A 26645-nucleotide genomic window follows, 5' to 3' on the forward strand; every position below is an offset into this window, starting at 1 on the left:
ATTTATCTCATATTGAGAAAATGACGTGGCTGCAAAAACATTATTGGATTTTGAAGGTCACCATGAGCAAGGTTGTGATAAATCAGACCTAACTGCCCCACAACAAATGAATGATTACTGAACAGGCTTAACTTTCAAACAAATAAAGAAATGGATGGAAGAGAAGTCATTAAATGCACCTCTATCAGAGGCTAACACTGGAGAAGGTGGTAGTAACTTGAAAAGATAAGCGACCTCTAGCGGCTTTTTTGCTTTAGGTCTGACAAAGGTGGCAGTGCTTAAGGTAAAGGAAAAATTATTTTGCCAGGCCCAGTATTAGAAACGTTAACATCTGCCTTACACCCATAGCCTATTAGTTACCTAATCTGTTCTTTCAAAGCATCTTTTGCATCTGTCCCTTCAACTCCATAGCCTCTTCTATCAACTTTGTCTAAATTTTACGTTATTCATAATTAATAGTTCTATTTGAGATTCCCAAGTAATCTCAGACATTCTGCCCTGAATAGGTAGGTATAGACTGCATTCTGTTTTAAAAATAAGATGTTGGAAAGCTCATTTTATTTTTCTCACAGACATGTGGCTCTACTTGCCCCAGAAAAAGAGAAAGTCAACTTTCTCTGAAGTGACCCATGCATGTAACAGATCACTTGGTTTCCTGTGGTACAAACTGAAGCAGAGAGATTACCACATGGCGATTCAGTGTCTGACCAGGAAGCCACCCTTGTCGATAGGGTCAGTCATTCCCCTTATTCCTAGGACTCCAGCTATCAGAGGGCACATCACTAACTGAATTAGTCAACAAAGGACTTTGAAACAGTTTCTGCAGCATCGTGTCTTCTGTCCAGGCTTGCCTATATTAGAGTGCCTAAATTTAAACAACATGCAAATATTTGTAGAGTACCCAGGGACAAAGCAGTATGCTAGGTACAATAGAGAGGTACAAACACTGCATAAGACATAGTTTCCATCCTGAAACAGCTAATAGTCTATTGAGGAGGCAGAGCTTATATGAGGCTGGTTTAGCAGATTTCATAGAATAGTGAGGATTTGGCATAAAAAGGAGTTAGATAGGTGAAGGCAAAGGCATTTAGGTCAGTTCAAAATTTTATTGCTTTTCGTCTGAGGCCTTCATAAGACTTAAAGAACAAAGTAGAAATAATATGCTCTTAAAAATAAACTATGAAGATTGAAACAGAAGTTAGAAGGTTTTTTTAAGTTTAGAAAAAATTTTCCAATGGTTTTCATAAAAGAAATTGTCAGACTAATAATGTGGTTCGACTAACAATAGTGTCTAAATAACTTTTGCTCTGATTTTTTACTGATTGGCAGAAATAGAGTCTAGAGGTTATGAACCTGCCTGTATCAAAACTAAGCCATTTTACATCTTCTAGCATTGTTCTGCAGTCAACACTAGTTTAAAATGATCGCCCAACTCCCATCAAAATTACTAGTGTGCTTGCTGGCAACTACAAGGTGTATGCTCAAAGAAGGGATGAAAAATTGTTTAGCTCAGAAGCAGGTGCACTAGACTAAAGGAGCAGAATGAAATTGTTCATCTTTCATGGCAATGGGTATAATTTGGGAGTAGGATGTCACAAAGGTGTGCTGATGCCCACAAAAGGCAAGATTGACCCATATAATGAGTTTATACTCTCCCTCTTGATATCTACCTGGCCTTCTCCCTTACTTCACTAAGGCCTCAGTTTAGATGCCACTTCCTTAGAGAGGCTATCCTTAACTCTCTCTGTAGAAAGTCACGCTCTCCATCACTGTTCTCCCATCTCGCTTTATACTTATTTAAATATATGCTTAGTATTGATAGAGGCAGAAGGCAGGGAAATTCTAGGCAGACATGGGTGGGTCCCGGGCAAAACTTCACCTTTGAGCCTAGAAACCTGAAACCCACAGCTGAAAGTGAGAACATCTATCCCTGTTTGCCTGATCTCTCCTGATTGGTTCTTTCTGAATAATCTCTTTTTACCCATTGAATATTGCCTTTTCCAAAACTACCTATGGACTACCCCATCCCCCATCCTGTTCCTATAAAGACCACAAACTCAGTCAATAGAGGGTGAGAAACAGCTTGACTGGAGAGAGGTGACTTGACTTCAGAGAGATGGCTGGACTTTGGAGGAGAGATGTCTTAACTTCGAAGAAGAGATGTCCAGAGACAGCTGAACTTCAAGGAAGATTATCTGCCTGTCCCAGCCCCTCTCTGGCTCCCTTCTCCACTGTGAGCCATTTCGATTGCTAAATAACATTCTCCACCTCCACCATCCATCAAATGTCTGTGTGACCTCATTCTTCTTGGACACCAGACAAGAGCTTGGGACCCACCGAGTGTGGGTACCCTAAAAAGGCTGTCACACTGGCCCTTTGCCCTCACTGGTGGAGGGCAGCCATCTCATGTGACGAGGCAAGGGGTTCATTGAGCTGATAACACACCACTCTTAATGAATGGCAGAGCTAAGAGAACATTGTAACACATCATCTGAGGCTTCAGAGATCACTGGCACCTCCGCCTGGGCACCACCATGCCGTCCACCTGGAGCCAGCTTCTGCTGGCACCCGAAGCAGCCAGCCATATCCCTCACTTGTTTGAATAGGCCTGGTCTGGCCACAGGGCCTGCATGGAGCCTACTCCTGGAGGTGCCAAAAGCGGCCGGTTGGCTGGATCCCACACACACTTATTCAAGTGCTCCCTCCCACAAGAGGTTGAGGACAGCAGGCTGAGTAAACAGGGAACCCCCATTGCAAGTCCGATGACCGAGTCGAGAAAACTCCTGCATTATCTGAGGACTTATCTGGGATTCGTCAGAAGGGTCAGTAAATGTGAATCTGTCTCTTCACTTTTTTTCCCAAGACTTCTTGTCCTCAGACTTTCCTCCAAAGGCAGATGATGCACCAAACCTCTGAGCGTCCAGTTAAAGGGAAATAGCAGTGCTACAGAGGACAGAATGTGACTCTGCCACTTCTATTTTTTTTGAGTGAAAGGAATGTTAGCTTTGTTTCCCTTCACCGAGGTCTAGCCATTGGGTCGGACTGGGATAATGTCCGGGGGAACTGAAGGTATCTCACTGAGACCACTCCTCAGTGTTTCTGGAAGGCCCCTAAACTGGTTCCATCCATGACTGCCTGTAAGTGTGTTGGCCAAGACCCCCAGACTTTTCTATGGTTTCTTTTCTTCCTTCTCTCCTGGTTTGAAATGGCTCTTATCTCTTCTTTTATCGTGTTAAGGGTGTTGCTGCAAACTGCAGAAATATTACTAGGTAAAATGAACATTTGGTCCAGCCATCAGATACGCAATTTAGAACAATGCAATTTCTGTCTGTTCTTAAAGATACCACCCCCGCCCCAACAGCTCCAGGTGTGTGCAGTGGACGGACACGCATACGGCGTCTCCCCCTAACCCTGACTGGGGCACATGGCCATGTCCACTGCATGCACACGCTGCACCCAACAATCACGCAGGGCACAGATGAGCTGTGGCTGCCACCCAGGCCCCAGGGTGGTCTTGGGGGACAAGTCTTTCACCTGTTAAAGGAATTCATTTGCATAGAGCAAGAGTTTTCTCTCCAGGCACCTCTTTCCCTCCTGCACTTAAGTTGCTTTTTTCCTTTTCTACACCATGTCAGGATGTCATAGCCCTGTAAATACAGCGACCTTTTCTATTTGACTGGGTTTCTTTCTTCCTACCTTAACACTCTGCTTATGATAGGGAAGCAATGAGTGGCCTCACTGGTGGCTGACTGTAAGTTTGATGAAGACCATCTGGGGCCTAATCTAAATGAATCCATGCATCCCTCTGAGACACCTTTTGTCCCAAACTCAATTCCAAGCTTTGGGTTGAAGTCCTAGAAATAAAAATTAGATCTGAGGGATCCAAAAGCATGCAAAAATAGAAAGTAGTGGTACAGTGTAGGTGGGCCAATTAAGTCCCTGTTTCATGGATAGAGGTCATGCTAGTATCCATGGCATAAATTAATCCCAGGGAACTCAAAGATTACCAACAGTGGGGGTGATAGCCTGTGTAGGTAAATATGAATAACTCCTGCCTTTTAGGCCCCACTGCTTCATGGGTGCAGGTTGCACTGGCACACATGGATGGTGTCCGACCTAGGCCACTGGGACTCAGGGATGAAAAGATGGAAGAAAAAAGGAGACACCTTTTTCTCCCTCACACACCCTGAGTTTTCACTGAAAGAGAGAAAGGAATTCAGGGACACCATTTCTCTCTCTTTTTCAAATGGCCAACCAATCATCTTCAGTCTATACTCCTCTGGAGTGTATCCTGAACCACTGGGACTACTTTGACCCTCAGACTCTGGAGAAAAAATGCCTCATAGTCTTTTACACAAAGGTTTGGCCAAATTATGATTTGCAGGAAGGACTGGATGACCTCAAGAAGGAATCATTCATTTCTATACCATCCTTCAGCTGGATCTTTTCTGTAAACATGAGGGCAGATGGTCTGAGGCCCCGTATGTGCAGGCTTTCTTTACCTTGCAGGTAATCCAGACCTTTGCTGACACTGTAGGATTGATCCAGCCCTCCTGTTTGCCATCTCAGGAGATGCTGCAAGGGGAAATCTCAGGCAACTAGAGAAACAAACCCAAGAGGCACCTCCTTCAGGGGAGCCAGCTTCCTCTGGCCCTGCTTCTCCAGGTCCACCCCACCCTCCCCATCAAATTTATCTCTCTCACTTGCCCCCTCCTAGAAATCCTCACTCTAGACAGGCCCCAGGAGTGGTACAGATCCCACCCCTGCCCCTACAGCAGATGCCTAGTGAATATGGCCCCAGTAAGGTCCAGGTCCCTCTTCTCTCTACAGGACTTAAGGCAAATTAAGGGGGAGCTTAGCAAGTTTTCAGACGACCCTGACAGGTATATAGAGGCCTTCTACAACTTAACACAAGTATTTGAACTCTCCTGGAAAGATGTTATGTTACTTTTGAATCAAACTCTGACTAACATTGAGAAGTGGGCCACTCTGCATGTGGCAGAGAGATTTGGGGATAAGCTTTGTATTTCGTATAGTATCAGGGAAGAGGATGAGCCTTATTCAATTAGAAGAGAAGCAGTACCATTGGATGACCCTAAATGGGATCCAAGTGATGAACTGGGAGAATGGAAGAGAAAACACTTTCAGGTGTGCATACTGGAGGGCTTACGTAGGACTAGAACTAAGTCTCTCAACTATTCCAAACTACCCATGATAGACCAGGGATTTGAAGAGAATCCTGCTGCCTTCTTGGAAAGGCTTATAGGGACCTTGGTAAGCACACTTCACTATCTCCTGATTCAGTCGAGGGACAACTTATCCTAAAGGATAAATTTTTTACTCGGGCAGCTCCTGATACCAGGAGGAAGCTGCAGAAACAGGCCATGGGACCAGACAGTAGAGAGGACCTCCTGAAACTGGCCATCTCGGTCTTTTACAATAGGGATAGGGAGGAGGCCTGGGACAGAGGAAAAAGACACAAGAAAAAGGCAGAGGCTTTAATGGCCACCTCTTAGGCCAAAAACTCCAGAATCCCTGGGATGCATCCACTAACTGCTACAAATGTGGCAAGTCAGGGCATTTAAAGAAGGACTGTCCCAACAGCATGAGGAAGCCACCATGACCCTGTCCAATCTACAATGGGGAACCCTGGAGGGCAGATTGTCCCCAGAGACGCAGGTCATCAGGTCCAGAGCCAATCTCCAAAATGGTCCATCAAGACTGATGGTTCCTGGGGCTCCTCTCCAGTTCCAGTGGTCCAAACCATTACCACACAGGAGGCCCAGGTATTTCTGGAAACTGAAGGGAGGAAAGTGGAACTCCTTCTGGACACTGGGGTGGGTCTCTTAGTTATCCTCTCCAATCTGGCCGCTCCCTTCTCTCTTACCACAATCATGAGGGGCATCTCAGGAAGGTCTTTAACCCAATATTTTCCCCAACCCCTTAGTTGTAGTTGGGGAGACCTCTTCTTCACCTATGCCTTTCTAATTATGCCCGAAAAGTCAATTCCTCTGTTGGGTAGGGATATTCTGACAGGGACCACCATCTTGATGGCCCCAGGACAAACTCTTTGTCTACCCCGAGTGGAGACCAATATTAACCAAGAAATTTGGGCAATTCAAGGGAAAATTGGCTGAGCCATAATCACTATACCAGTCTGGATCCACCTTAAGGATCTCACCTCCTTTCCTAACCAGAGACAATATCCTCAGAACCCAGAATTTAGGAAAGGACTAGAAGCCATCATTGATCATTTGAAGATGCAGGGGCTCTTCAAACCCTGCAACAGCCCTTTTAATACCCCAATATTGGGGGTACAAAACCCAACAGGGAATGGAGACTAGTTCACAACCTCCACCTCATTAATGAAGCTGTGGTTCCAATACACCCAGTGGGTTCCAATCTCTATGCCCTGCTAGCTCCAATACCTGAGGAAACTAAGTGGTTCACAGTCCTGGACCTAAAGGATGCCTTTTTCTGCATACCATTACACCCCAACTCCTAGTATTTGTTTGCATTTGAGGATTCCTCTAACCAAGCCACCCAGCTAACCCGGATGGTGTTACCTCAGGGATTCTGGGACAGAATCCTGTTTGGGCAGGCATTGTCCAAATACCTCTTTGAACTCCTTTATCCTAAGGTTAAAGTTTTACAATATGTAGATGACATTCTCCTCTGTGCCCCAACTGAGGGACTCTCTCAGAAGGGCAGTAAGGTTCTTAATTTTCTGCCTAACAGAGGATATAAGGTTTCAAAATCTGAAGCTCAGCTCTGTCAGACTTCAGTGAAGTACCCAGGTTTGGTCTTGTCAGATGGGGCCAGGGCACTGGGCAAAGAAGGATTAAGCTCATCTCCTTCTTTGCCCTCCCCAAAATCCTCAAGCAACTGAGGGTACTCTTGGTCATTACAGGATCCTGCACACTATGGATACCTGGGAATTGTGAAACAGCTCATTCCTTATATCACCTAATGAAGGAGACTCAGATAGCTAAAATTTACTCCCTAATTTGAGAACCAGAGGCTAAAAGGGCTTTTGACCAACTAAAACAAGCCTTACTTAAGGAAAAAGCCCTTAGTCTTCCCATAGGGAAGATGCTTAATCTTTACATGTCAGAAAGGAAGGGAATGGCCCTGGGGGTTTCAATCCAGGCCCACAGTCCAGCTCAGCAGCCTGTAGGCTACCTAAGTAAGGAGCTTGATTTAGTGGTTAAAGGATGGTTGACCTGCCTCCGAGTAGCCTTGCTGGTGGCAGAAGCTACTAAGCTAACCATGGGGAATAACTTAACTGTCCATATCCCACATAATGTGGCAGGGTTGCTGTCTTTTAAGGGGAGTCTCTGGCTAACTGGCAACTGCCTCCTCAGATATCGAGATCTGCTACTAGAGGGATTTTCAGTCCAATTAAGAACCTGTCCCTCTCTAAATCCAGCCACCTTCCTCCTGGAGGAAGCTGGGGAGCTTGAACATGACTGCAAACAGATAGTTGCACAAACAAATGTGGCCAGGGAGGGCCTCAAGGAAATCCCCTTGGAGAATCCAGACTGGATTCTCTTTACAGACAGAAGTTCTTTTGTAGAAGAAGGGATCCATAAAGCAGGGTATGCAATAGTTAACCTGAATGATATTATTGAGAGCACATCTCTTTCCTCAGGCTCAAGTACTCAACTAGTCAAGCTAATTGCCCTAATGAGAGTCCTTGAATTAAGCAAAGGGGAAGCAGTTAACATTTATACTGATTCTAAGTATGCTTCCCTAGTACTCCATGCCCATGCCACTATCTGGAAAGAGAGGAACCTCCTTACAGCTAACGGGTCCCTCATTAAATACCATCAGGAAGTTAATAGACTATAATCCTCAGTTTTCCTCCCATGGGATGTGCCAGTAATACATTGTAAAGGTCACCAGAAGGGGATTGATGAGATAGCTGAGGGAAATAGATTGGCAGACCAAGCAGCTAAATCAGCAGTGAGACGACCCCAGATTTCTGGTCCACTGGAAGCCTCTCTGATCTGGGAGGGCTCCATAAGAGAAAAAAATCTCAATATTCACTTGCAGAAATAGAATGGGCCACTTCTTGGAGATACATCTTTCAGTCCTCAGGATGGCTACAACTGGAGGATGGCAAGCTTCACCTACCAATGGCCAACCAATGGAAAGTTCTTGAAATCATTTTCCAAGCCTTCCATCTAGGTAAGGATAAAACTTATCAATTGGCCCAGAGATTGTTCTCAGGTAAAAATCTGATGCAAACGGTCAAAAAGGTCATTAATGTTTGTGAGACTTGCCTTAAAAATAATCCCCTCAATCAATGGCTTCTTCCCCCAGGAACCCAAAAGATGAGAGGCTACCTGGAGGAAGACTGGCAAATGGGTTTCACCCATATGCAAAAGACAAGGGGCATCCTGTACCTCCTAGTAAGGGTGATACCTTCGCTAACTGGGTAGAATCATTTCAATATTAGACAGGGAAAGCCTCTGAGGTAATAAAAGTACTAATTAATGAGATAATTTATTGCTTTGGACTCCCAAAATGCCTCCAGAATGATAAAGGCCCCTTGTTCAAGCAGCTGTCACCCAGGGGTTCTCAAAGTTACTAGGCATTCAGTGCCATCTTCATTGTGCTTGGAGACCACAATATTTGGGAAATGTAGAAAAGACAAATGTTATTATCAAAAGGCACCTCAGGAAACTGTCTCAGGAGACTCCTCTCCCCTGGGCTACCCTTCTTCTCATAGCCCCACTGTGTGTTAGAAACACCCCTTCAAAGCTAGGTTTGAGTCTCTTTGAAATGATGTATGGATGGCCTTTTCTCATCAATGATTTCTTGCTATACCAAGAAACCTCTGATTTGATTAAATATATAACTTCTTTGACCCATTTCCAACAGGAACTGAAACAACTTGGAAGCCAATCTTGTGAATGAAGGTCACCTCTATTCAACACAGGGGACCCAGTACTGGTAAAAGTACTTCCTTCCCTTTCTCCCTCTACAAGCACAGATTGGGAGGGACCTTGCATTGTACTTATTTCTACTCCTACAGCAGTAAAGGTCACTGGAATAGATTCTTGAATTCATTATAATTCAAAGCTGAGGGAGTTACCTCTGTTCACCCAGTGGAGCATTCAAAGTACAAATGTGAAGAAATCAGGGACCTCAAGCTAAAAATTACAAAAGTTAAGTGTTAATAATTGCCTTTCCATGGATATCCTCTGTATAGTATTGCTTATGCTTGCTGTTCTTACCTTCGTTCTGTTCTATACCATGGGGCACATTTACTAAAGACCCCTTAATCCTGAATGCCCATGGAAAGATATACTCCCCTAAACAGTTATCCTTTCCTAAACTTTAACTACTCCCAAACCAGGTTTAATTTCTTTCACCAGGGTGAAACAGCTCAGGGCACAATATTGTTTTCAGAGTGATTAGTATATTTCACTTCTTATTTCTGTAATCTTTGGCATTAGATTCATTTCTTTTAACTTCTGTCTGTTTAATACACATATTTGACCCATGCACACTTAACATGGTAAAATTTGCTTCTTCTCACCTAGAGGCTATCAAACTCCAAATGATCATCCAACTGGAGCCTCAGATAATGGCTCCCTTTTACTGAGAACTGTTAGGTAGACCTTTGAGGGAAATCTGACTGCTGTTTTCCCCAAAACCATGTCCCCTGTCAGCACAAAGTTGCTAAGGTCAGACATCATCTGTATTCTAACAGCAGTTAGATGTGCCTCTTCAGAGGGGGAAATGATAAAGGCAGGAGGTAGAGAAATTCTAGGCAGATAGTGGCAGGTCCCTGGCAACACCCCATGGTCAAGCTGAAAAGCCTGAAACCATCACCCAAAGTAAGAACAAACATCCCTGTTTGCCTGCTCTCCCGATTGATCCTTTCTGAATAATGTCTTTTTAGCAATCAAATGTTGCCTTATCCAAAACCACCTATGGCCCACTCCACTCCTCAACCTGTTCCCATAAATACCCCAGACTCAGTTGGTAGAGGGGGAGAAGTGGTTTGATTGGAGAGAGGTGACTTGACTTCAGAGAGATGGCTGGGCTTTGGAGGAGAGACAGCTTAACTTTGAAGAACAGACAGCTGAACTTCAGGGAAGATTATCTGCCTGTTCCTACACCTCTGCAGGTCCCTTCTCCCCTGAGAGCCATTTCCATTGCTAAGTGAAATTCTCCCCCTTCACCATCCTTCAAGTGTCTGTGTGATCTCATTCTTCTTAGATGCCAGACAAGAGCTTGAACCCACTGAGTGCAGGTACCCCAAAAAGGCTGTCACACTGGCCCTTTGCCCTCACTGGTGGAGGATAGCTGTCCCACATGATGAGGCAAAGGGCCCACTGAGCTAATAACACACTGCTGTCTACAGAGAGCAGAGCTAAGAGAGTACTGTCACACACCCTGTGGGGCTTCAGAAGTCACAGGCACTCCCACCTGGGCATCACCGTAGGGCCCACACAGAGCTTGATTCTGCTGGTGCCCAAAGTGTCCAGCTGGATCCCACTTGCTTACTCAAGCGCTCCCTCCTGCAAGAGGTTGAGCATGGCAGACTGAGTAAATGGGGCATCCCTGTCACAAGTCCAATGAAGGGGTCGAGAAAACTCCTGCATCAGTATCCTTTCCCCCAGTTAGAATGGATTTTCCTTGAAGGCAGGGACTTTCTTACCTTGTTTACAGGCATATCTGCAGTTCCTAGGACAATATCTGGCATATAGTAGGGGCTCAATCAATATTTGTTGAATGGATGGATGTCATAACAATTGAAAAAACTATATAAATTCCAAATAGGTGATTGGACACCATATTTTGAACTAATGATCTCATATAGATTATTACTTACTTTAGAAATGACTTGTGATTTGGGAAGGCACCTCCTTCTGCCCGGTCTCATTATACCTATTCCATAAAGCTTTTCCTCTCAGATAACTCTGTTTCTTCATTGAACTCCAATTGCATGCAGTTTAATGAGTATCTGCTCTTGTACCACTTGTTTAACATTTGTTTTTATGTTCTCTGAAACTGAGGATAATATCCCTCCTTTTCCATCCTCTTTTTTCTATCATGCCCAGCACACCATAGGGCACATGGTAGGTGCTCAAAATATTGTACCATTTGTTGATTAATTCCAGGTGGGGAAATTGGCAAGCATACAGTGTTGGAAGTGGGATTTTTTTCTAAGACAACCCAGTAATCAACTGGTGTTAAAGAATTTACTCATAAATCCTAACAAATCACTTTAACTATAAAGATAAATTTGATCCAGCAATGTCCCTTAGGCACACTTCACACTCACTGATGAATAACTTAGGGGGCTAGAAAAAAATGAATTACAGAATGTAGACTTTGGGGTTATTGTCAAATGAACACATTAAGTTTTCCATCTGTCTTTGCCCTGGGCTATGTAAGGTCGGGTGGGGTGGTCAACCTGCAAAGATTTCTTTATGCCTTCCCCTTTCCAGATTTCTTCTTCTAAGATGTGGATGTTGCATTCTTTCTGGAACATGAAGACATTAAAATTCAAAGTTATTTCTGGAGGCATCAAATTCTCCAGACTGAGCCTTGCTTCAAAAACGCAATCGTTTACCCCTTCCTCCACCAATTTCAACAGCTTCTGGGAGTCTCAAACACCAGCCGGAGACTGCTGAATCCCAGAGTATTCTAATGCAATCCAGGAAATGAGGTACTTCCTAAACTCTTCTGAGATGACTGTTGGCTTCCGAGGTACCTAGAATTGAACTCTCATATCCTACCCAGAATGTCTGCCTTTATACCTTGGGATGTAGAGGATTGTCTGCTACTACAGGGATATCCAGGGATGGTGCCTTGTTGGTGGCATTGGTCAGCCATGTGGCTCTTCAGTGCTACAACTGACCTAAAGTAGAATACAGGCTCATTGACATGCTATTTAGAATGGTCTTTGCTTGCTCCTCATTTTATTTCAAAATGCACCCAAATCAATGATCCTCTTGTTGTTTTGTCTACAATATTCCCTGATGACTGAGTTGAGATATGGACATACTCTAAAGTCATCTGTCTCTAATTGTAACATTCCTTACAGCTGATTATAAAGAATGGACTCTGAATCCCTTCCAGAGTGCTATCTATCTTCAGTGGCAGTAACTTCTAATATTTTTGAATTGTGAAAGTTTATTTGATTTCGCAACCTTTGCTCCGTTGATTTCCTCTTAGGAAGAGAGAACTTTTGACAGACAATTTTAATGACAATGGAAGAAACAGTGGAAATTAAGAAGAGTACTAGATGAGAAGGCAGTGGACCTGAGGTCTAATTCTGGGGCTTAAGTATAATTCTTCAACTGAGTCTTTGTGATCTGGGCAAGTCACTTGTTGCAGTTTGGGACTCAGCTCCATGTGTGAAATGAAGGGGTTGGACTAGATCAGTGTTCCTAAGCCTGGCTGCACCTCGTAACCATTAGGCAGAGGAAGCAGCAAAAATTAACAATACTAATTCTGGGGCCTTACTGAAGACCTACTGAATCAGAATGAATCATTGTGGTCATCTGATCACAGCATCAGATGGTCAAAGCATCAGTGGTAATTCTGATACACAAACATGGTTAAGACTAAATCAAGGTTTTTCAACATTTAATGTGTATAAAAATCACCTATTGTTGTTGTTAAACTGTCTCTCCTTTACAAATCAGTAGGTCTGGGTTGGGGCTTGAGAATCTGCTCTTCGATCAAGTTCCAAGGTGATGCCCATGTTGAACTTTGAGTAGCAAGGGGCTAGATCAATTATTCTTAACTGGAGTCAATTTTGCCTCACAGCTAAGGTTCACACATAAAATATACTTGCTAAATCTGTCAATACTATCCCAGGGGACATTGGTAATGTCTAGAGAAAACTGATGTGGGTGCACCTGGCATCTAGTGAGCAAAAAAAACCAGCGATACTGCCAAACATCGTACAATGCACAGAACAGCCCCCCAGCAACAAGGAATAATCTGGCCCAAAATATCAATAGTGCCAAGTTTGAGAAGTTCTGTACCAGATGATCTAATTTAAAGTCTCTTCAACTTGTTACACTGCTTTATATTATTCTGGAATATAATTATAATAAAATCGTATATTTTGAGCAATGATCAATAGTCACTAAATTAGAATTTTCTTTCACAGTCAAAATTATTTGACAAAACAGGAACTTTTCTAACAAACCTTTCAGGATTTTATTATATTTTATTTCTCCATAAATAACAATTGAGTACTGAGTATAAAAGAAATATTGAGTGTCAGAGCTGAAAGGGCCTCCAGTAATCCATGTAATCCAACTCTTTCAACCCACAGATACAGAAATTGAGGCCTACAAAGGGGCAGTTTCCAGCCCAAGCTGTTTCAAGGAAATTTTCCATATATGTGAGGCTTTTAGGGTAATTCATTGTTTATAAAATGTCAATAGTACTATCTGCTTCTAACTGGCATGCATTCTCAAAGTAAACTGGATATGGAGAATCATTCTTCCCTCATTTGAAAATCACCCCAGCTGGACTTTGTTTCTATCCACATATTCAGGGTAATTTTCCAAAAATCTAAAGTTATTCACTGAATACACTCATTCTGATAGGATAAGCTTTAGAAGAATTTTACTTTGACTTATAGTAATGATAACTAGTATTTATTAAGGATTTACAATGTGTCAGACATTGTTATAAATGCTTTACATGGGCTAAGTAATCCTCTCAACCCTATTTCAAAGATGAGGAGCAGAAAGGTTAAGCCACCTGTCTGAGGTCACACAACCAGCAAGTGGTGGAATCAGGACGTTAGCCCAGAGGTTTGATTCTAGGACCCAGTCTATTAACCACCAATCCAGACTGCCTGTAGGAGCTTGCTTATAGTTATGCTAAGAACTGGGAACTCTTCAAGGGTAGGGGAAGGGGCTATGACATTTGCCTTTGTAGCCCCAGAGCCTAGCACACTAACTGACACATAGTTGGAGTCATTATTTGTAGGCTACATGAGTGAACTAATGAATGCTAGGATTTGGTACTCTCGGCAAAGGCAATGACAGACAGGCAAAATGTTTTCCTGCCTACTTCCCTTTCCATAAACATTACAATTCGTTTGCACAAGGCCTGACTGTCCACTCTGTAGTGTGAATAATTAGAATATTTTTTCTTTCTGAGGCAAATGGTGTTCATGTTGGAGAGGTATATTGAGAACAGCCACGTCTCTGAGGAACTATTCATGTGGCTTGTGTAAAGGGTCAGCATACGCGAATTCTCCAAAGCAAGGCCTTGAGTTCAGCCTGAATTCTGCGCCTGGAAGGCTGCTGCCTCTGACTCTCACTGCCTTTGTTTCTCTTCCTAGGCTGGCAAACTTTCTTTTGGCAGCTGCCAAACTCAGATTGAGCAGATGAGCTTATAAACATGGCTAGGGAGAGGCCCTTCTTCAAGGAAGGGATGTAAGAAGAGGCCAGTCAGAATTCAGCTCAGGTGTCCCTCCCTCCCTTTATGGAGACAGGCTGGTCTTGTAGAAAGAGTATGAATTTTGAAATAGAATTAGAAATCCAACAGACCTGATGACTCATTCTAGTTGTGCTACTTCCTACCTGAATAACTTAATTTCTATGAGGCTCAATTTCCCTGTAGTGCATGGAATTTTTGGGAAGATTCAAAGTTAACTTCCCTGTCACATAAAAGGCCTTCAAGAAATGTTAGTTCTCTCTCATCCAGCAGATTTAGATCTCCCGTTTGCCCTGTGCCTTGTGGAAATACAATGATTCCCCAGGCTGTAGGCCATCTATAGCTTGTCAGCTCAAAGCAGTCTATTATCCTTTATTCCCTTTCCCCTTCCCTCCCAGCAGCAGAAGTACAAAGTGATATCATAAGTTGGCCCTGTGATGTCCTCAAGATTCAAGGAAAGTCCTCAAGATTCAAGGAAGCCCAAGGAAGGCTTGGTCAGTCACCTGCTGAATCGTATCATATTGACTTTGTATAAAAAATGTGAGGGAAAGGGTTACAGTAAAAGGTTTACAGTGAGCCTAAATACCCTTAGAAGAACTTTCTGCAGACAGGCTGGTATTCTGTACAAAGGGATATGCTGCCTCAAGGTGACTATATAGCACGGCAACTGGAAAATGGTTGAAGAGCAAAGAGAAAGTCCTCAGTAATAGAGTTCTGCAACTCAGAGATAAAATCCATTCTAGGTACTCAGTCATTTTTGAGCCTGTATTGTTTCAGAGATCAGAACAAGTCCCACCAGGAGGTAAATGCTTGTTGATTACAAACACAGTAAAGGCACCCCAGCCATGATTTACTCCCTGTACATGATAGAATTTTGCCTGGTTCACAGATGCTCTTGTGTCAAGTATTTGCTATCAATAATTCTTAAAAGCCAAGATTTCTGGACTGTATGTGAATTAAATTTGTGAATACTTCTGGGATCTGGAAGAAGAGTTGTAGATTTTGGGCTGCAGTGTGAAAGTTAGGACCAGTAACTAGAAGATCAGGGCCTTCTCAACTTCACAAGGACATACCCCATCTCTACGTGGATATTTACAAGAGAAACTCTTAAGGAATATTTGACTTGTGCTTCACAGTAACGTATCAGTTCTGAGCTTTTGGCCCATATCTGCCATGAATCAGCTTTGAGACTTCAGAGAATTCACTTCTCTGAGTCTCAGTTTCCAAAGTTGTTAACAAAGGGGACTGAACTAGACGATAATCTTCTAGTGCTCAGATTTGGCAATTCTACGATAGTACCACAGAGAGAACTGGATCCTGACCTTATTCTAGGAGGGCAAGCTGGGGCCTTGCCTTCTACTTTGGAATCTAACATAGGCAAAGTACCAACAGATACCTTTCTCTTGTTACAGTACTATCAAGATGTGATCAACCACCTTTATGGGAAGCAGTGTGGAAGAGAGAGAGGCAAAGAGCAAAGCCTATGCTCCAAGACCACACCATGTGTTTTGTATTTTCTTAGATTTACATGTGGCCTAAAGCCTGTTTGTTCTATGCCTGTATTGTTTCAACTTCCATCCCTTTCACTGGTTCTATAAGTTGGCTTTAACCCAATCCTCTCTGTTTAGTCATTAAAGTTCAAATTGGTTCCTGGCTTTGTGTACAATCCCCTTCTTTCTTTGGTAATGAAAGAAATCTCACTCCCTGAAATGGTGATCAAAACCTTGAAAGCAGGCTAATTCTGCTCCTTTCATTGAATTCAGTTTCTTCCAATTTATCTTTTTCTGGATTTGCTCTTTAGAGCAATGTCTAGCATCTTGGGCCTCAAATTCTTCTTTGATGGGGTGAGACCTCTTAGGTGTGGGAAGGCTGGGTAATCTAGTGTCCTTTGCAGATATGTTGTTAGCACTGTCACAGCCAACAACCCTGAAGTGAAAAATTGAACCAAAACCGTCCAGTCCCAATTCAGTGAAGCTCTTCAGCTAGTTAAAAGCTCTCAATGTTTGCCAAGGACCAAACGGTTCTCACCTCACCTAACCATATGAGGGAGCTGTACATGACACAATGGCAGGTTTTTGGACAGGGATGTGCTGGTAAATGTTCAACAACTAGCTCTTTGATGTGGGGAGGGAAGCCTTGATTTGAAACATTTGCCAATTTCCATAGTTAAAATATCTCTACTGTAATTAACTTCAAGCTAGTAGCATGTCACTAAATATGGAGTTAGAAAGAGATGAACACAATCAGCCCCTAGGAGCTGATGCAAGTGAACACCAACACAGCACCCATTTCATCTATACAACAGCTTATATAGCTCACAGCTTTGTGACCTGAGGCCTCTGGGGCTAGAAAGGACTGGGGAGGAGAGAAAGAGTAACGCTTGCATACTGTCCTGCCTCTCCAACCTGGTCCTTGGGAACGAGGTATCAGACAGTAGTATAAAAGCGATTGCAGGGGCCACTGCAGGGATTTTTAAGTGCCCCACCTCAACTGCATCCCTGTAGGCTTGTCAGATGTTCATCTGGTGCTGTGGAACAACAGCAGAGTTCATATCCTGCCTGAATGACAGAGAAAGCTCTTTTAGAGCCTGTATGGCTCTCTTCACATGGAACGAAGAAAGGAACATTAAATCCGTGTTTGTTCTTCAGCCAACTGTTCTTTGCCTGCAAAATGTACAAGGTACAATCCTTCTCCACTTTGGGCACAATTTCCTGGACAATTCACCTTGTAAACACTGTTTCTGGCTGCCCTTTCTTTTGCCTTGGACAATACAGAGAAAGGCATTTATGGCAGGTAGAGTGCTATTGATTGGAGAATGCAGATATTTGGCATTACTGTTGGTATCTAAATGGCAAGTTCAAGAAACTAATGTTAAGGGTGCAGGAACTTTTGATTGAAACAATAGGTTATGGTTGTAGCATTAGAATTGAGTGTAAAATGCCACATACTTATTAATCCCCAGGAGGAAAACTAAACCATGTCATGTTCTTCTTGGCATGTTTTATTTTTTTCCTCTACAATTTAGCTCAGGATAAGTTTCATTCCTGGGTCATCAAAAACCCTTTAAGGAGGCCCTCCTCCTGTTTAATTATTTAGAAAGAAACTTGCAACACACTCTGATAAATATTAATACTCTTTTCTTGGTATCTAAAGAGCTCAGAAACCTGTGCTTTAACAGAACTGCCGAAAATGTAATTGTATTACAGGGACTAACTACCAAATTTATGGTTACACAATTAACATGACTCCCTTCTTTGGTTACCCCAAACGTGAGTTGATCATTAATGGATATTTTGAGATTTATGCAGCTGTGTGTCTATCCAACTGATTGTTTAGTGAAGGACCCACAATTGGTGTTAGAAATTGTTTTATGTAATAGGTAACAGTTATTGTATGTTTGCTATGTGCCAAGATTTGCTCTAAGAGTTCTATATGTAATATCACATATAATCCTTCCAGAAACAATCTAAAAGAAGTACTATTATGATTCTATTTTATGAATGAAGAAACTGAGGCACAGAGAAGTGAAGATTGCTGCCTAAAGTCATGCAGCTGGTAAGTGGTATAGCCAGGATTCAAACTTTAACAGTCAACTTCAAGAGTCCTTGCATTTAGCCACTACACTAAAGGAATCTTACCATAGGCACAAAGTTAAATTAAAAACAAAACAAACAAAAAACCCTCCTAGGCTTGAAATCAAGAAAGCTTAGTCTGATTCTGGCTCTGCCATTGTCTTGCGAAACTTAGGGAAATTCCCTCTGTTTCTTCATGACTATATTATACAAATGTCAATAGAATATAATTTTAAAATGTGAAAGAGCAATGGGCTTTTCAAAAGAAAGGTATTATAGGGATCTGAGGTGTTATTGTTTCTCATTGTCTTTCAAAGATCCCACAGAAAAGACTGGCTTTTGCTGGCTGTGTGTTTTGCAGTTTGACCCCCATTGTTCTCCTTTCAGTCTCTTCAGGAGAAAAATCCTTAGAAGTTAGACTTGAAAAATGTCCAGCGGAGCAGTCAACCTCTTGCTTGCTCAGGCAGGATTGCTCCCCATGACACACCCCATGTGTTTTTGTTTAGTGTTTCCAATCTTCAGAGTATGTGCCTTCCCCTGAATATTTTGTTGGAAATTTTCTGCAAACGTTTTCTTTCTTCTGTACGATCTATATGTTACACTGAGTTGTAATCTTCTAATTCCTAGCCAGATAAAATTGTGAAACACTAAGAAATTGTTTTTTGAATGCTCTACCCATGTTTGTTCTGCAGCATCATCACCATTACTACAGAGTGCTAAAATTTGTATGTACCACAAAGAAGAAAAAAGTCTTAGTTTCCAGGAAGCACTATAATTTTGGTTGTGCCAGAGGAAGGTGGAAAACCCCTAGTAACTGGAACTGTATGTGGTTATGATTGTACAAACTAGGGGTCCATGACAGGAAATCCACACACTGGCAAAAAGATCAATGCTAATAGGAGTCTTGGTCCAGGAAGAAAGTCATCATTATCCATCTCCTTATTTCTCTTCCCCACCTTGTCTCTTTCTCTGCTGGGAAGATTCAAGACTCCATGAATGATCTGACGTAGGGTGACCAGGTAAGTTATGACCCAAATTAGGACACTCTTTAAGGTACTCTTAACAACTAAATCAAGACAATAGGAGTAAGCTGGACTGTCTCAGGCAAACCAAGGGGGCTGAGTTCCCATTTTAGAGATAGCTGCAGTTTTCCAATACTTGAGAGTGTAAATTCACATTAGAGGATTATACTCTAGGCCCACGTTTGACATCACAAAAGTGCCCCAGAGTTGCCCAGGATAGCACTGTGAAATGACAGCTTTCTGAGCACTGCAATCCACTAGAGTATCAGCTGTGGTTTTTGTGTGAATATCTGTGCAGCATCTTTTTGAATGATCGCAAAAAAAGAAGAACAATTAGCACGTTAATTAATTAGAGCCTTGTTTTAAATTCTGGTGTGAAGTGTAATCTTTTGTTAACTTGAATGAGATCCTAAGCTTACCCTAAGCTTTAATTATAGTGTTATTATTTTAAAATATTGGCTGACCCTGCTCCAAGATACAAGAGTGTTTAAATTTAAATACTCTAGAGATAATTTAAACACATTTTAATTTAACAGTGGGTACTAATCACTCAACAGAATTCTAGATTGTTTAGTTCAAACAAATGATTAAGATGACAACAGATCCTCAATTATGTTAATCACATTTTAAAATTCTCTTGGTTAAGGAGCATGAGTACCTATAAATAGGTATGCATCTGTTTATGGATGTTTCTAAACTGTCATGTCTTTGAACTGTCATGAGGGTCTACAACATACAGCTACTAGAGAGTTGCAGCTTTTCAGGGAGACTGGCCTGGTTTTGGACTCCTGCTCTGCTATAAGCCATACTAACTTCACGTCTCTTCACAACTTACTATCTTCTCTAAGTTTTAGTTTCCCATTTTTAAAATCAGATTAATGATATCTCCTGCAGAGCAAAATTTTTGAGAATTAACAAGCCAGGATATGTGAAGTGCTGGACACACAGTAGACCCCTGATAAACAGTAGCTAATTTCATTTACATAGCCATCTTGTTTATGGCTAACAAGATGTTTATGTTATTACATCTTGTTTATGTAATAACATCTTACATAGCCAATTGTGTTTTCTTGTGTGTACCACCATGTTTATATTTTCCAGGCATCCATATTTGACTTTGTGTACATATACCTATATAGGTATATACATGCGTGTTTTGGTATTTGGCAATGTGTACCGTTGTGTGTGCCTGTGTGAGTGCAGAAGTCATGGTATGCAACTACATCCATGCATATATTGAGTGAGGGTGCATATGAGGAAGAAGTATGTTACATCTGCATAAATGTATTTCACTGCACTTTCTGCACTTCATGATCTCAAACTGTGCTGTGAAGACCACCTTAAGCATGACTCCTCCATTTCTAATAATACCTTAAATTTTTTGGCCTTGATTTCATCCTTAGGTGGCCTAGGTAGTAGAGATGGTTTCTTTCTTTTATGAATTTGTATGTATGTATGTTTTGGAACCAACAGGTCACAATTAGCTACTTCATTTCTCCTCCTTCCTTTTTTCCCCTTGTCCTCAAGTAACTTCTCCTCCCTCCTCTTCCCTTCATTATCTACAATCTTACTGACTTTTCACCCTAGTAACAGTGAGGGGAAGAACATCTGAAAGGGTTGGACAGCAATCCTTGTCACTGAAACAAATTGTAACCCCATTCAATGTGAACTCAAATTGGTGCCTCTGTGTTAGACAAGCAGATTTGCATATAAGAGGAAGAACATACAGGTTAGAAAATCACCACAGCCCAATGTAGAGGTAGATCCTCACCTTTGTGATATGATTTTAGAATAACCAGGAAGGCTTCTTCAACTGAGGATTGTTATGCAGCCCTGCTGTGGCACCTGAAAGTCCACCATTAGGTCCTTTGTATGGCAGAGACTATTCCCTGTGATGCAGACACAGATGCAGTGGACAGCTTTGGGGTACCCTTATTACATTAAAAGTGCCAAGGCTCTGTTCCATTAATTAAACCCACATTTTCAACTACTGAAGAGTCATGGGAACCTCTAGGAATATTCTGCTGAGGCTTGAATTTTCACTTAAGAGAGGGAAGCAGTAGGGACAAATAATTTGGTTGGGACAAACCCCACAGATTCCTTAATTTCCCCTTTCTGCTTTTCCCTGATTTTTGACGCATGAACCACATGAAGATCCTAGGTTGCTAATGGGGTTCAGGCACAAAAATGCCCTCTCTTTCCTCCTTCCTCCTCTCCACCTTGTTACACCAGGCCCTCCTCATTCCTGCTAGGAGTAAACCAGATCAGATAGACCAATGTGAAACAATTTTGGATAACCTTTCCCAGAAGTGTTAGCACTTTAAAAGAAGGGCTGGGGACAGCTTTGTGCAATCCTTCCCATGCTTAAGCAGTGCTTCCACATTCTCAAATTAACCTTATCTCTGTCCCTTACTCAAATCAGTCTCTCATTTCTTCTACAGTGAAACTCATCTATTTGTTAGAGAGGAAGAATTCTGATTAAATTAACTTGACTTAAGGTGTGGATGGCAACTGGCTTAATATATTTATTTTCCAAAATAACTGTGCATTTTGAAGGGAAACTTGTTAAAAAAATAATGGTAATAAAACCCTAGTGGGAGGATCCACAGTATGATGGCAGAATAGAAGCCTCCACCAATCATTGCCACTTCAAGGACACCAATTTAACAACTATCTACACAGAAAAAGCACCTTCATAAGAGCAAAAAATCAGTTGAGCCCTCCTAGTACCTGGCTTTAACATATCACTGAAAGAGGCACTGAAGAGATAGAAAATACAGTATTAAATTGCTGATGGTACCATCTCCTACCCCTGGAAATGGTCTTGTGGTATGGAGAGCACCTCTCTGGGAGGGAGAGCAATGTAATTTTGAAGCAGTTAACTCAGTGCTGTCCTGTTAGAGCAGAAAGGAAAACTGAACTAAACTCAGCTAATGCTCACCCACAGAAGGATAATTTAAACAAGACCAAGCCAGAGGGTAATCGCTGATCCCAGAGTCAGAAATTGGGTTCCTGCAAACCTCACCACTGTGGGCTAAAGTGCTCTGTGCTCTAAATAAACTCGAAAGGCATACTAAGCCATAAAGACTGTGACTCATAGGTGAGTACTAGTGCTGAACTGGGCCCAGAGGCAGTGGATGGCAGGACACAAGATCTACTGAGAAAAAAGCTGGAGCAGCCAAGGGAGTACTGGCATCACTCCTCCCCTAAGCCCAGGCTTCACAGCTTATGGTGACAAAAGAGACCCCTTTTTCCACTTTAAGAGAGGAGAGAGGGAAGAGTAGGGAGGACTTTGTCTTACATCTTGAATACCAGCTCAGCCACAGCAGAATAGGGCACTGGTCAGAGCCATGAGACTCCCTGTTCCAGGCCCTAGCTCATGAACGACATTTCTAGACACACCCTGGGCTAGAAGGAAATCTGCTGCCTTGAAGGGAAGGACCAAGTCCTGGCAGCATTGATGACCTGTTAACTGACGAGCCCTTGGGCCTCAGTGAATAATCAGCAGCAATACCCAGGAACTACATCAAGAGACTTGGGTGATCCTCTTAAACTTGCTGGCTTTAGGTGAGACTCAGCACATTACTAGCTGTTGTGACTATGGGGTGCACCTCCTTCTGCTTGAGAAAAGCAAAAGGAAAAGTAAAAGGAACTTTCTTTTGCACCTTAGGTAGCAAAACAGCCACAGGAGGGTAGAACACCTAGTGGGCTCTTGGGGCTCCTGATTGCAGGACTTGACTCTTGGATGGGAGCTATGGACCTGCTCTGGGCCAGAAGGAAGCCCACTGTCCTGAAGAGTGAATCCCAGGTCATGCAGCATTCACCAAAAGCTGAAATAAGAGCCCTTGGGCCTTCAGGGAACATCAGCAGTAGTCTGGATGTACTTCTTGTGGCCTGTGGTGGTGGTACAGGGTGAGGCTCTTCTGCCATTGGAGAGGGGAAGAAAGAGTGGCAAGGACTGTGTCTTATGGTTTGAATGACAGCTCAGTCACACTACAACAGAACACCAGGTAGACTTCTAAGGTTTTTGACTCTAGTCCTTGTCTCTCACATAGCACCTCTGGACCTACCCAGGGCATGAGAGACCTCACTGACCTGAAGGGAAGGACACAGGTCTGGCAGGCTTTGACACCTGGTGATTATAAAGCCCCAGGGCCTTGAATGAGCATAGGCAGTAGTCAGGGAGTGGTTACGGAAGACCCTGGGTGAGACCCAGTGCTGTGTTGGCTTCAGATCTGCCCCAGCTCGGTCATAGCAGTGGGGGCAACAGGGGAGCTTATGTCACTCTACTCCAGCTTTAGGGGTTCAGAACAGAGAGAGATACCCCGTATGTTTGGGAGAAAATAAAGAAAGAGAACAAGAGTCTCTGCTTGGTAATCCAGAGAATTCTCCTGGATCTTATCCAAGATCATCAACATGGTCTATGAGTCTGCAAAAACCAGTGTTACTGGGCTTAGGGTTCTTCCCAAAGCAGATACAGCTTAGGTCACAACACCCAAGACCTTTTAAATATCTGGAAAGCCCTCCCTAGAAGAACAGGTACAAACATGACCAGACAGTGAAGAATATAATAAATATCTAACTCTTCAATGCCCAGACACTGAAGAACACCTAATAGCATCAACACCATCCAGGAGAGCATGACCTCACCAAACGAACTAAATAAGGCACCAGGGGCTAATCCTGGAGAAACTGAGATATGTGACGTTTTAGAGAATTCAGAAAAGCTATGTTGAGGAAACTCAAATTCAAAATAACACAGAGAAGGATTTTAGATTTCTACCCAATAAATTTAACAAAGAGATTGAAATAATTAAAAAGAACCAAGCAGAAATTCTGGGGCAGAAAAATTAATTGGCATAGTGAAGAATGCATCAGAGTCCTTTAATGACATAATTGATCAAGCAAAAGAAATTATTAGTGAGCATGACCACGGGCTATTGTGGTCTTATGACCACAATACGCAGTCACAAGAGACAACAGAAAAAATAATTTAAAAAATAGAAATAATTTAAAAAAGAATTTAAAAAGTAAAATATGCTTACAGGATCTAAAAATAGCCTCAAAAGAGAAATTATGAGTTATTGACCTTAAAGAGGAGATAGAAAAAGAAATATGGGTAGAAAGTTTATTCAAATGGATAATAACAGAGAACTTCCCAAACCTAGAGAAAGATATGAATATCCAAGTGCAAGAAGATTACAGAAACAAGTAGATTTACACACAGAACATTGCCTCAAGACATTGAATAATGAAACTCACAAAGGTCAAGAATAAACAAAGGATCCTAAAAGCAGCAAGAAAATAGAAACAAATAACATATGATGGAGCTCCAATATGTCTGGCAGCAGAGTTTTCAGTGGAAATTTTACAGGCCAGGAGAGAGTGACATGACATGTTTAAAATGCTGAAAGAAATAAATTCTTTTATCCTAGAATAGTAAATCAGGCAAAATATCCTTCAAACATGAAGAAGACATAAAGATTTTCCCACACCAACAAAAGCTGAAACATTCCATCAACACTAGACCTGTCCTACAAGAAATGTGAAAGGGAGTACTTCATTCAGAAAGAAAAGGAAATTCTTGAGCAATAAGTAATCACCTGAAGATGCAAAACTCACTGGTAATAATAAGTACACAGAAAAACACAGAATAAGATAACACTGTAACTGTGGTGTGTAAACTATTCTTATCCTAAGTAGAAAGACTAAACGATGAACCAATCAAAAATAATAACAACAACAACAACTTTTCAAGACATAGAGAGTACAATAAGATGTAAATAGAAACAACAAAAAGTTAACAAAAGGGGGATGAAGGCAAGGTGTAGAGTCTTTATTAGTTTTCTCTTTGTTTGTTTGTTTAGTGTTGTTATAAGTGTAAAATAATGAGTTATAAGGTATAACTGCAAGCCTCATGGTCACCTCAAACCGAAAACACATAGAATGGATATACAAAATATAAAAATCAAGCATCTAAATTGTAACACCACAGAAAATCACCTTTATTGAAGGAAGACAGGAAGGAAAGAAAGGAGGAGGAGAAGACCACAATACAACCAAAAAACCAATATCAAAATGGCATGAGTAAGTCCTTACTTATCATCAACTGTAATATTGAATGTAAATGGACTAAACTCTCTAATCAAAAGCCAGAGAGTGGCTGAATGGATTGAAAAAACAAGACCCAATGAGTTGTTGTCTACAAGAAATACACTTAACATATAAAGACACACATGGACTGAATATTAAGGGATGGAAAAAGATATTCCATGCCAATGGAAACCAAAAAAGAGCAGGAGTAGCTATACTTATGTGAGACAAAATAGATTTTGAGGCAAAAACTTTAAGAAGAGACAAAGAAGGTCACTATATATAAAGGGGTCGATCCAGAAAGAGAATATAACAATTTAAAGTATACTTAAAGGTATATAAAGCAAATATTATTAGAGCTAAAGAGAGAGATAGGCCCCAATACAATAATAGATGGAGACATCAACACTCCACCGTAAGCATTGGACAGATTGTCCAGAGAGAAATTCAACAAAGAAACATTGGACTTAATCTGCACTATAGAACAAAGGAATCTAATAGATATTTACAGAACATTTCATCCAAAAGCTAGAGAACACACATTCTTTTCCTCAGCACATGCATCATTCTCAAGGATAGACCATAAGTTAGCTAACAAAGTAAGTCTTAAAGCATTCAAAAAATTGAAATAATATCAAGCATCTTCTCTGACCACAAGGGAATAAAACTAGAAATTAATAAGAAGAGGAATTTTGTAAACTATATAAATGCATAGAAATTAAACAATATGTTCCTGAATGGCCAGTGGGTCAGTGAAGAAATTAAGAAGGAAATTGAAAAATTGAAACTAATGATAATGGAAACACAACATACCAAAACCTAGTATAGCAAAAACAATACTAAGAGGGAAGTTTATAGCTGTAAGTACCTAGATCAAAAAAAAAAAAAAAAAAAGAAAAAACTTCAAGTAAATCATCTAATGATGGGCCTTGAAGAACTAGAAAAGCAAGAGCAAGTCAAGCCCAAAATTAGTAGAAGAAAAGAAATAATAAAGATCAGAGCAGCAATAAATGAAGTTGAAATGAAGAAGTAATACAAAAGATCAATGAAAAAACAGTTGGTTTTTCTGTAGGTTAAACAAAATTGAAAAACCTTTAGCCAGACTAAGAAGAGAGAAGCTACAAATACGTAAAATCAGAAATGAAAAAGGAGACATTACAACTGACCGCAGAATTTAAAGGGATTATTAGAGACCACTATGAGCAACTACATATCAATAAATTGCAAAACATAGAATAAATGGACAAATTCCTAGACACATACAAGTTACCAAGATTGAACCATGAAGAAATCCAAAACCTGAGCAGACCAATACCAACCAATAAAATTGGAACTGTAATAAAAGTTGTCCTGCAAAGAATAGCCCAGGACTCTATGGCTTCACTGCTGAATTCTACAAAACATTTTAAAAAGAATTAATACCTTTGTCAGACGAGTAGACTGCAAAAATTTTCTCCCATTCTGTAGGTTGCCTGTTCACTCTGATGGTAGTTTCTTTTGCTGTGCAGAAGCTCTTTAGTTTAATTAG

The sequence above is a fragment of the Mandrillus leucophaeus genome, unplaced genomic scaffold (assembly GCF_000951045.1).
Source record: "Mandrillus leucophaeus isolate KB7577 unplaced genomic scaffold, Mleu.le_1.0 Scaffold269, whole genome shotgun sequence".
Taxonomy (NCBI): Eukaryota; Metazoa; Chordata; class Mammalia; order Primates; family Cercopithecidae; genus Mandrillus; species Mandrillus leucophaeus.